The sequence below is a fragment of the Erigeron canadensis genome, chromosome 6 (assembly GCF_010389155.1).
Source record: "Erigeron canadensis isolate Cc75 chromosome 6, C_canadensis_v1, whole genome shotgun sequence".
In the NCBI taxonomy this organism is placed as follows: Eukaryota; Viridiplantae; Streptophyta; class Magnoliopsida; order Asterales; family Asteraceae; genus Erigeron; species Erigeron canadensis.
Window position 1 is genome coordinate 3,208,363 of NC_057766.1, and position 13,290 is coordinate 3,221,652.

Sequence of the window (13,290 nt, forward strand, 5' to 3'; positions counted from 1 at the left end):
CTTTGATGAATGAAAAAAGTCTCCATGGTCGGAGTTTCTATTCCCAAGTCCATTAATTACTTGAAAAGACAAAAGCACCCTTAGAGGATTAAATGAAAAGAAAAAAAGATAGGGGCATGTAGGTCACTTCAAGTGCAAAAAGGATGAAACTGAAAGAAAAGAAGAAAAGAAAAACAAATTCATAGATGGAGCGAGTTGTAAGTTTCCAAATATAGTTGCGACGAGTTCCATAGTCAACCATGTGAACGTGTCACATAGTTAGAAATAAAAAGTTTAATTTTATCCGGCCTTTGTCTTAAAAAACTTGTAGTTATTTACTTATTCAAATGAAGTTTAACCATAAATCAGCCCTTTTTCTATAAGGATAAGTGTCTAGGAATTTAATAAACTATGCACGAATGTTTATGTTGTGTAATGAACTACTTGGACGTTTATTGTATGTAATGAACTTTCAAATTCAGGTTATTGGATGTATCTGACCAATAAAAAACTTACAAGTGGCAGCTTACATGGTTGCCACATATACCGGGTTGCACTAATAAATAAGATTTAAAAGTTCATTACATATAATAAACAACTAAGTAGTTCATTACATAACATAAACATTCCTGCATAGTTCATTACATTCTCATATACTTATCCCTTTTCTATATTGTTAGGTGAGATGTCCTAATCTTTTATTTTACAAAAAAATTAGGTTATTATAAACTAATACTATCATTCTACTTACACAATGTAGCGGTAATGGTTGCGAAGGCGGTGTGATAGTATCTGATGAATGATGATAGTAGTGACTATTGGTGCGGGTTTTGGTGTCGAATTAATGATGTATGTTAATATAAATGTAACTTATGTAAAGATGATGGTAAAAATCTTTAGAAAATATAAAGATACTCGCCAATGTGACGACGATGTAGTGGTGGTAATTGATGTAAATATAATTATTGTAAAAAGGATAGTGAAGCTATAAAAGACTAGCACGGTACTCGCACAATATGGAGGTGGTCGTGGCGGCGAGGGTGTGGTGGTAAGGGCGATTTTTGGAGGTGGATGCGGCATCAAGTGGTGTTGATAATTGATGTGAAGTGTTCAAAAAAAAAAAGATGAATGGAGATATTTTAAAAGATAAAGAAAAAATCCATAAAAGGTAACTTTTTTTACACAAAATTCATAATAAGGGAAACATATTTAGTTTCCGTCTATTAAAATGTGACTCTTCTATTACATTATGGAGAAGTCCATTCTCGTTATGGTCGATCCACGTCCTACCGTAGTGCCCGGAGAACCGATGTAAAACTATGGACACACTAAAGCAAGTATATCTATGGACAAACAAAAGCAAGACCTAGTAAAACTATGAACTAAAAGTTCCTTACATCTTTTTGTTTGCCCCATGTTTCTTCTGCCATTTGTTTGGCATATTCAGGATCATCACATATCAAGACATTGTCAAACAAAGTTCCAGATTTTACCTAAAATCAAAGCATCACATTTGTTTTAGGATTTGACCATCAGGAGATGCATAGCAATACATAACGTAATTATGAAATGATTACCTGCCATAGCTCAATACCAACATACTTCAACTTGGGAAAAACATAGAGTTCAGGGTCATCCTTAAAATCTACAATTTAAAAGTAATAAATTGTCGATTCAAAGTCGAAGAGTGAACTATAGGCAAGAAGATATCAGTAACGCCTTTATAGATAAATACTTGCATGAACTTACTTTGTAGCATACCCACAGATATCAGGTCCAAACATAACACTGCAGGTTAAAACTAACACATGGATTTTAGCGTATATAAACAGAGGGCTAATACATATGATACATATATATATAGGGGTTGGGTATTGTAAAACAAGTATTAAAGTAAAACAAATAAGACAAGATCTTGACAATTAGATCATGGTTAAAATGATGCACGAAGATTCACGAAGCAATTGATGCACGATGATTTTCATGATGCACAGCGATCTTCATTGAAGAAAAATCTATTGTTTTATTTGTTTTACTTTAATACTTGTTTTATTTTACCTAAAACCTAAAACCTAAAACCTATATATATATATATATATATAGGGAAAAGTGAATATATGGCTATCATGTACCCAAACTTAGGTGCAGATCCCCTCACATATCAATATTTTAATATTTGTTATAAAATTAAAATATTATATGTGTGAGGAGTTCTATACCCAAGCTTAACTACATAATAGCCACATATTCCCTTCCCTCATATGTATATATATATATATATATATATATATATATATGTGAATGTAATAATAACCTGTATGGGGTGTCACTGCCAAATTTGGCCTGGTCAACATCACCACTGAACAATTTCATATAACCACCTCCGCAATCAAGTTTTTGCTCATGCTTAACAGAAAACCGAAAAACTAAAGTTTTGTCTTTGTTGCTGAATTCAGGGTACTCAGCAGATATGGCATAAAATCTGTAGTCTTCACTTGTCTGAAATCTGAATACCTATAACAATTAAAAGAAGGAAAAGATTAACATAGTGTGTTACATAACACAGTTTGGATTAATAACAAATCAATGAACATTATACCAATAAATAAAGCATTTACAAAATAACTTCAGATTGGTGTTTTTACAGCAAATAAGCAATATAAACATAAACTGCGCTACAAAATGAATCCGAAAATAACTCAGAAGAGGAGCCTCGGTATGGTGAGACATCCCTTGAGCTCACTTAATTTGTTGCGCAGTTGTGTGTAAAAGCATAATGCCTAACTTTGGTGTAAAGGTTACAGTACCTGAGACATTGACTATCAGTGCGAGGAGGAATACATGCAGCTATTTGAGACCAGCAGTAACCATGATCCTCAATTGCTTGTTTCAATTTCAAATCTTCTTCTTCAGTCCCCTCATTCATATTAAATGAAGGATTCAAGCAATTAACCCATCTGTTACACAAACAAAACCTTTAATCATTAAAAACTCGACTAAACATATGAGTGTATGTACTAGGGATAGAAAACTCAAACCTAAAATGAAATAAGGCAAAACGAGTTGATCCAGGTTATGTTCTCTATTATGGGTCAAACTTGTGAGATGGTACACGCAGTAATGCAGATAGTCAAATCAGGTGCAATAAACTATTATAGAAGCTTTAACAAATGAGAAGAGAAGGTGTACAGGAATCAACCCATCAGGCTCGTACGAATCACAACTCCTTTAAGTCCAAACACATTTTGGCATATTAATCATTCTCAGTTTTTGGCATGTTAATCATTTTCTATTTTTGACTATGGACATTCTCAGTTTTAGTCGATGGTTGGTGCCCTAAAGTTCCTCTTTTGATTCCATCCCCACATGAACAACTAATACACATACAAAACATCATAAACTTCAGTTTTAAACCAAAACATTTGTTCAATCACTTAACCTAGTACCAGTTTTGCAGTTAGCAGTACTTTTCTACAGTGTTACCAGACTCCGTTAAGAGATTTATAAAAGTGTGTATACCTGTAGTTGAAAATAATACCAAGTATCCCACTTTAAATACAAATCTCGACTCCAAGAAGCTCAGAGAGTCTGCCAACAAGTGGCTTCAGGCTGTATTTTGGTGTAACACCCTTTGGTCGTTCCTATAAACAAAGACAGAAGATATTAAAATTCCTTGCCAACTGAAATTATCGGCATTCCATTGTAAACATAGCTCCAATACATAACAAAACAAATCAACTAATTATGAGTCTATATAGAAAATGATAGTGCTAGTTAATAACATCATGTCAAAACAGTTTTGACATGAAAAATGATGTACGTCATATGTACCGCATACATCACACACTAAACACCGTAAATCGACCATTAGCAACCACACAGTAATAACCATTAATAAACACACACGCCGAACCCTCAATTCCTTATTCTTCACTGCATCCAAAACCTTAGAAACTGAAACCGCTGTTTGCCTAGCCACTCTCAGTAGCTTCTACCACCAGATAAACCCTAATTCCATGGTTGCAAATATCGGCCATATCGGACGATATATCGGATATCGGCCTTCAACTGCCTTCAACTGATACGATATATAGGTTATCGGCTCAACTTATCGTTTCGGTCAAATGTCGGTCAATATCGGTCAATATCAATCAAAAAAGTTGACTTTTTTTTATTTTTATAAACCAAAAATAGGGTTTCTGACTTTAAGTTTAAAAGGTATGTAAAATTTGCCTCATAACATAGTAATTAAGATTAAAGGTATGTAAAGTTATGTCAAATTGTATATATTGTTAGTATATATATATATATTTAGATGAATTCCTTTACAATTTAGGGTATCCGATATATCCCCGACATATCCGATATATCGCATATCGGGGGTCCGCCGATACGATACCGAAACCGATATTTACAACCTTGCCTAATTCTATATACTTCCACTTTGAAAACTCTAATGCTAAACAGAAGCTAGTACCAACATCAAAAACCTAACCACCTTAAACTTCCACACCTCTTGAATAAACTATAACCAACTAATCATTAAATATCATATATCCTTGAATACAAATCCAGAAACCAAAGAAAACCGATTCTGAATCAACATCTTATTCACATAATCTAATTAAATAAATTTGAAATCAAACAAAACCCGAAATCAAATAAATCTATACATACATGAGACAATATATGCACATAATCGCAAATATATGACCGCAAATATATGACCTGATATATGAGACAACTACACATACTAATACGAATAACTACGTATACATAGATATATATAGTGATAGTGTACCACTTCCATAAAGCTTGATTCATTTGGCTCCTTTTCGGAGCCTTTGGGTAAGTAAGCATGTTACTCCTTTAGTAATATTAAGAATCAAACAGTGCTCCAAAGCCTAACGCTCAATTACTTGCGGTGCAACGCTAGGCTGGGAGGCTTAATGATGTACCATCTCCCTCATAGCTTTGGGATAATAATCTCTCTTTTACCCTATGGAGGCTATTGAGCTCCAGCCCAGACGTAGCCTCCAGACTTGAGCATGGTTGCTCCTGAGAGGCTCCGGACATAGCCTCCGGATTGATCCATGGAGGCTCCTGACATAGCCTCCGGACCCTCCTCCATGGAGGCTCCCAATAAAGCCTCAAGATTTGAACACTAGCCTAACGCTCCATTACTTGCGATGCAACGCTAGGCTGGGAGGCTTGATGATGTACCATCTCCCTAATAGCTTTGGGATAATAATTTCTCTTCTACCCTATGGAGGCTACTAGGCTCCATCCGAGACGTAGCCTCCGGACTTGAGCATGGCTGCTCTGGCTCCGGACATAGCCTCCGGATTGATCCACAGAGGCTCCTGACAGAGCCTCCAGACCCTCCTCCATTGAGGCTCCTGACGTAGCCTCCGGACCTAAGCTGCAGAGGCTCCTCAAACCATCCTGAACATTACCCCAACTTTGTTATGTCATGGGCTTGATTTAGACCCATACATGGAAAGCCATGACCTAAAATCATCAAACCCTAATCTACCCCTTATAAATAGAAGACAAAGGGCACCAAGCCAAGGGATACAAATATGTGTGGATACAAAAATATGAGATAGGTGGTCCTGAAAATGACTATTGAATGTTTACATGAATTTATCTATATCGAGGTCTATCATATATAATGATATTTTTTTATTGCAATTCTGTCAAAAGTACACCTTTGTTGTGTCCCCACTCACACTATCCTTTTCTTCACACAAAAACAAGAGTTGTAACTCAAATAAATCCATGAACTCCGGAATCTAAATAATACTTGGTCATATTATATATACAACTATACAATTGATGAACATAACAACCTCCGGATTCGTCTTCATCACCCTTGTAACTTCCGGCAATACCTTCCATCTACGAATCAAGTAATTTGCAGCCCTCCTCCATTCCTCCCGATATAATAATATTTATAATAGATACATAGTAACATACATATGCCACAAGGCCTATCGAACTTGTGTGTGTTCTTTACATGCCATGAACAAATATACTAGTATATATATACAGCTATATATATATTAATATATTTAAGAGGTTGTGAGTTATCCTTATTCACACAGTCGTAAATCTTTACAATTTACAGTCTCATGGCAAAAAAAAAAAAACATTGTAGCAATAATTTGGCAACTAACACGAAGAAAATAACTAGGCCAGAGATTCCGCCATGTTTAAATTATGTTTAAAGAAAATAATTTAGATGCATTACAAGCCGAAGTCTAGGCCGGAGCAGCCTACGCTTACTACGAAAATTATGTTGCCCTCATTCCTTCTCAGCCTGACATGGCGGCACCCGTACCATGGTGGTGGAGTGGGTTATATCCACCCAAGGAAACGGCTTGCGATTGATCGAAAGGCAAATTTATCAAGCAAAACTCACAACTTCCGATAGTACCTTGTTGAGTACCCTTCAGCTCACCATCTCGTTCCATCTTACCTTCCGGGTTGATCGGGCTACTCATCCAAGTTCATGTTTTGAAAATTTTCTCAAATTATTTCAGTATGGCTAGTAACATTTTATATTGTGGGGACTTCTTCATGGACCATATCACCTAACACGGGTGTTATTTTTAATGACGACCATAACCTCCTTGCGAATAGTAATGTTTCAGGGGCCTGGTGAGGCTTCCATGTCAACACCCCTCCGAGTTTACACCCTCCGGGTGTCACTTTTTATCGGCACCTTCCCATTTATGGTTTATCACTTCTATTTAATTATTACTCTAGAGGACGCTCCCAAGCTGTATATCACTATTGCAAGTGACACCCTACGGCCTACCCACCGTTTAATTTTACCTTGCGGATGAACCAATCATCCGGTTTTTTATGTTTCAAAAACTCCCTTAGCGTTTACCTTCCGTTTAGTATTGTCGTATATACACAAAGGTTTTAAAGTGTGTCGCATCTGTTTTCATCCTCCAGTTTTAACCTCCGACAACTAGTGGTGGTAACCCATTTCGTAAGGCACATGAGCGAGAAGCGTTCTGTACAAAATAAGCGGTAGAACCTTGATTTCATCAAAGAATATGTGAAGTCGGTGACAACGGGGCATCAAGAGTTCATAAATGAGTTTTGATTTCTTCTTAGATAATAAAAACTCTTAAAACGAGTTGACCTTCCATCCTAACCCACCAGGTACAGGATACTATTTTGAAATTAACTTCTGTATTATACCCTATGGCAATACCTTCTACCTCCGGACTTCCATCCAAACAAGCACTTGTAACATCTTTCTGTATGACAACTATATGGCTACGCATTGCCATATGGATGATTGAACTCGCTTTCTAAACAGACGTACCATGACAAGAAAGATACAACATTTAACTTTAAATATATTTGTTACTCTCAGATAGTACGTAGCCATTCTTAGCTGAACAAGCATAGATATTACACTTGTTCTTATTGCACTAGCAACCACACCTCCTGATTCCCACTTTCTAGATATACCTTACGATTGAGACAATATAACCAATGCCTGTAGCCTTCAGGAGGGAAACGACAATCAAATGTATTCGTGTTCTGTTTTAGTTTTCTCGTCTGTTTTAGTTTTCTCATGTGACTCGCATGCTACACCATATAAGAGAGTAGTCAATCGACATAGCTAGGATGCTTTGAGACGATAACGGCTCATTTTCGACATTTTGTGTTGAAAGACAAATAAGGCAAAACTCTCATAACTTCCGACAATACCTTGCTAAGTACCCTCTGTCTTTCCAACTCATTCAAATTTACCTTTAGGGTTGATTGAGTTTTATGTTAAAAACTTATTACTTATGATCAAGTAGTAATAAGATAAAACAAAATTGAGTTTCCATGGACCATATTACTTATCGGTTTTTTATTTTTGGTAACGATTCGGATCACAACAACCACGACAGCTGCCTCGGAAGTAGAAATGCTTTTGTGGCCCGATGACGAGGCTTCCATGTTGACATCCCTCCCAAGTCCACATACTCTCTAGGTTAACACCTTTCGACATTCATGTAATGCTTTCGTGTGAACACTCAACGAGTTTAGCACCCTCCGGATACCAACTTCTATTAGTCACTCATGGGAATACCATTTCCTTGTTCACAGCCTCCAGGTTGTATCGCTTTTTAGTTTTCACCACCTTCACACACCAGCGAAAACCTGAGAATACTTACCATTTATCCTTTCACTCCCGCTACTTGCAAGCTGCCGAGAAAGAAAAGAAGAAAATCTTTGTTGTATTGCTTGGTGGCTGCACATTCGCGTAAGGGAAGAAATGAAGAAGAAATTTGCTTGTCCATCCTAGCATGAAATGAAAAGTACATTTGATATATTTTGGCTAATTAGGCAGAGCATGCCACGTTTTGACAAGAGGATGACTAATTTGATTTGGAAATTTACATGTGTCAACATTTACAAATAAATAATTACTTATCAAGCTTAAATGATGTAAATGAAAAGTGACCAACTAATTGACTAGTAGTTTACAATACTAAAGCGGTGAACATGTGTTAAGCATGGTTAGTTGATTAATCAAAGTTAATTAAGATCTTGGGTTAAGAACCCTCCGGATGTGACCTCCACTAGCTACCTTGTGAAAACGGACACAAGTCCATATTTTGTATATCGAAGCATTACACTCATATTTTTTTTAAAAATATATATAAGCTAACACCATTGCAGGTAGGGGTGTTCATCAAACCGTCAAACCGTCAAAACCGGACCAAACCGGGGTACTTGGATTGGTTTGGTCGGATTGAGTTGTTAAAGCCTGGTCTGACGTTTTAATTTTTGAAAAACCGGGTTCCTTGGTCCAGTTACGGTTTGAGCAAAACGTAAACCGTCAAAAACCGGACCGGACCAAAAGATATATATGTATATATATAATATATTTACTTCACATATTTATCAACTTTTACCGAAGATATTCTACTTACATATTTTAGTATTATGCGCAATATATTATCAGGTATTTTAGTTCAGATATATTATAAAAAAAAAAATTGGTAGACAATTATAAGATATTCTAATAAACATTTATTTATATTATATAAATCTACTTTTTCTTTCATTCTTTCCTATTTTTAGTTTATCCTTTTATTTTTTTCATCTTCATTACCCCACTATTTTCCACTCAAAGGTCAAAACTATAATACTTGAGTCCTTCATCACCTTTAATATTTCATATTTTGTGAGTATAAAACACAATATAATTGTAACTTTATTAGTGTTTTTATTAATAATATTAAGATCATAGTGTTCGTGATATTTATTTGAGTAATAAAAGAAAGAAAAAAATATATATATGGAATATATATGCATAAAATTATTTGGGGATAAAAATGAAAAAAAAAATCACGAAACCGTTGAACCGGTCAAACCGGACCGACTTACATGGTTTGGTTTGGTCCGGTTTGACAGCACACCTAGTCCGGTTTAGTTTGAAATAAGTTGAAACCGCGAATCCTGATTTGGTTTGAGATTTAGTCAAAACCGGACCAAACCGGACCACGAACACCCCTAATTGCAGGTTTCAAGTTAAATCATTAATCTCATATGAAGCAATAACAAAAAATTGCTCCGGTTACAGAGTTGATGCCATAAAGTCAAAGAAGCCTTGGGAAAATACAAGTCCACGTCCAAAACTTGGTAAATTGTCTCTAGACATCCAAGAGTAAGTAGTCATTACTACTAAACTAACATCTCCACACGCTCCGGCTAAGAGACTAAATGCTAAAATTTAAAATATAGGCACATTGGTGCTAAGCTGACCACACGCTCCGGCTAATAGACTGAATGCTAAAATTTAAAATATAGGCACATTGGTGTTAAGCTGACGTCTCCACACGCTCCGGCTAAGAGGCTAAAAGCTAAAAATTTAAAATATATGCACATTGGTGCTAAGCTAACGTCTCCACACGCTCCGGCTAAGAGACTAAAAGCTAAAATCTATAAAGTATGCACATTTGTGCCAAGCTAACGTCTCCATACGCCTCGGCTAAAAGACTGAAAAATGAAATTTAAAATACAAGCACATTGGTGCTAAGCTAACGTCCCCACACGCTCCGGCTAAGGGACTAAAAGCAAAAAATTAGAAGGTATGCACATTGGTGCTAAACACGGACGTGTAGGCTCGCAACCTTGCGTCACAGGGTTCTAATGACCCTGCAAGATATGAACGGGAACACTCTTCCTAGACATCTAACATCGACCCTCCATAACGCTCCGGCTAAAAAGGTGATAATGCCATAAGCCCAAGAAACTTGGCAACCCTGCGCGGTAAGCCCATAAAACTTGGCATCCATGTAAAAGCCCAAAACAACTTGGCAATCTTTATATATAATGTATTTAGCATGGATTTAGACTCGCAACCTTGCGTCACAGGATGGTAAGTTCCCTGCATATGTGAAGGAAGACCAGTTCTTTAGACATCTAATAATAACACCTATCTAGCTCAGGCTACAGAGTAGACTCCGGAAACAGTAAGCTTTGAAAAATTTCACCCCTAAAAATACGTAGCTTTTGGTGCTAAGTTAACGTCCTGGTACGCTCCGGCAAGGGACAAAAAGCTAACATTTAAAAAGGATTCACATTTTAACTAAGCTCAAGTCCCCACACGCTACGACTATGGGACTAAAAGCTAATCTTTAAAAACTATGCATATTGGTGCTAAGTTAAGGTCCCCACATGTTCATGCTAAGGGACTAAAAACTAACACTTAAAGGCTACGTATGATGGTGCTAAACAAAAGTACCCACGCCTTACGGCTAACGAACTTAAATCTAGCGAATTGACCATAAAAAAAAAAGAGAGAGAGAAAGACCACCATAATAGTGATAACACCCGCCTAGCTCAGGATACAGGCCAAGACGGTTCCGGCCATATGATATACTTTATCTCCTGCCACATCATATTGTGGATTGGTATAATGTATAACCTAACGCTCCATTGCTCACAATGCAGCACTAGGCTGGGAGGCTTGATAGTGTTCCACTTCCATAAAGCTTGATTCATTTGGCTCCTTTTCGGAGCCTTTGGGTAAGTAAGCATGTTACTCCTTTAGTAATATTAAGAATCAAACAGTGCTCCAAAGCCTAACGCTCAATTACTTGCGGTGCAACGCTAGGCTGGGAGGCTTAATGATGTACCATCTCCCTAATAGCTTTGGGATAATAATCTCTTTTTTATCCTATGGAGGCTATTAGGCTCCAGCCAGCCTCCAGACTTGAGCATGGTTGCTCCTGAGAGGCTCCGGACATAGCCTCCGGATTGATCCATGGAGGCACCGGACATAGCCTCCGGACCCTCCTCCATGGAGGCTCCCAATAAAGCCTCAAGATTTGAATACTAGCCTAACGCTCCATTACTTGCGATGCAACACTAGGCTGGGAGGCTTGATGATGTATCATCTCCCTAATAGCTTTGGGATAATAATCTCTCTTCTACCCTATGGAGGCTACTAGGCTCCAGCCTAGACGTAGCCTCCGGACTTGAGCATGGTTGCTCCTGAGAGGCTCCGGACATAGCCTCCGGATTGATCCATAGAGGCCCCTGACATAGCCTCCGAACCCTCCTCCATTGAGGCTCCTGACGTAGCCTCCGGACCTAAGCTACGGAAGCTCCTCAAACCTTCCTGAACATTACCCCAATTTTGTTATGTCATGGGCTTGATTTAGGCCCATATATGGAAAGCCCATGACCCAAAATCATCAAACCCTAATCTACCCCTTATAAATAGAAGACAAAGGACACCAAGCCAAGGGACTCTCTTCTCTCTCTCTTCCTCTCATTCTCTTACACGAACTCCTTAGCCTACTTCGGCTTGTGGCTTGTGGTCACCAATTGGGAACCGCCACCCGAAGTAGCAACAATCTAATCTCCCTCATTACACCTTATAGATCAAGGATTAACCCCAGTACTTAAGGATAAATGCTATACCTAAACTGGTATAGACTTATGCTTAAACATATAGATACAGAAATATACCGATAAAATATACATAATACATATGCATATACATATAACAATAAACATAGATGCATGTTCATATAACAATACACATATATATACATATATAACAAGGGGGTAACAAGTATGCTGCTAGAAGCACCATACTTCAAGTGAGGGGGGAAGATTTTGTATTTACATATGTGATTTTCATGGGGGGAGTTTGTGAGGAGGAAGCATGTTTCTGCTAGAAGCATATTGGATCGATCGATCGATTGAATAGGATCAAACTTACGGAGAATTCGAGGGGCTTCGATGTTGTTACTCTTGGTGGTAATCGATCGATCGATTGAATGGGTTTTCTTTTTTTGGGTATCAGTACTTAGGTTTTTTTTTGGGGGGTTTTGTCAAGCGGGAAGCCTTTGTAAATAATGGGAAACCAAATAATAAGTCGACATTTTAGGGATGACACTATGACACGCAAAGAGCAAAGAAGGTGTAAACTAACTTTTTTTTTTTCTTATACATTAATAATTGCGTGTTATAAATCCTTTAGATTTTATAAATTATACGTCTTTACATGGGTGTATCATAATTTGAGTCATTAAAAGCTATTTTTCTAATATTGTGTATAGCTTTAATGTTAATACTCAATCTTGAAAAAAAATAAAAAAATATTTCCTTTTATCCGTCTTTAATTTGACATATATATTTGAATAAAAGTTTTTTTTCTTAAACCATTTTTAACTAGGGAAAGAGTTTGTTATTCTTATATACACGTTATTCAATTTCTCTAAACAACTTTAATTTATTCCAGACTTTTTTGAAAGAGAGATAATTAAATCCACCAAATAGTTGGATCGTTTCTTTCAGATGGATTTTCACAATGACAAGTTTGTTTTCCTATATATTAACATTTTGCCTTTCGGTTTAGTCGATTAAGCTTAGCAAATAATTAAAATCATAATAAAACCACCCACAAGCGTCTTTATATATATATAACTAGATTATGCCCATGCAATGCATGGTAAGATCTACATTACATTAAATTAATTATATATATAATATTTTAAGTAATATTACTTGAAAGTAACGATTAACATATATACCTCAAAAATATTACGGAGTAATAAATTTTATATAATAATAATAATTGAAAAGATTTTTAATGATATTATACTTTTATTATGTATGTAAAATCTGAATGGAACATAAAGTAGAATAAAAAAAGAAAAAGAAAAAAGAAGAATTGGAAGATATAAAGGTGAAAAATAAAAAACTAAATCAAATATAAAAATAAATGTCAAAAATATGTGTGTGAAACAAAGTAAATATCTAACTTAACTT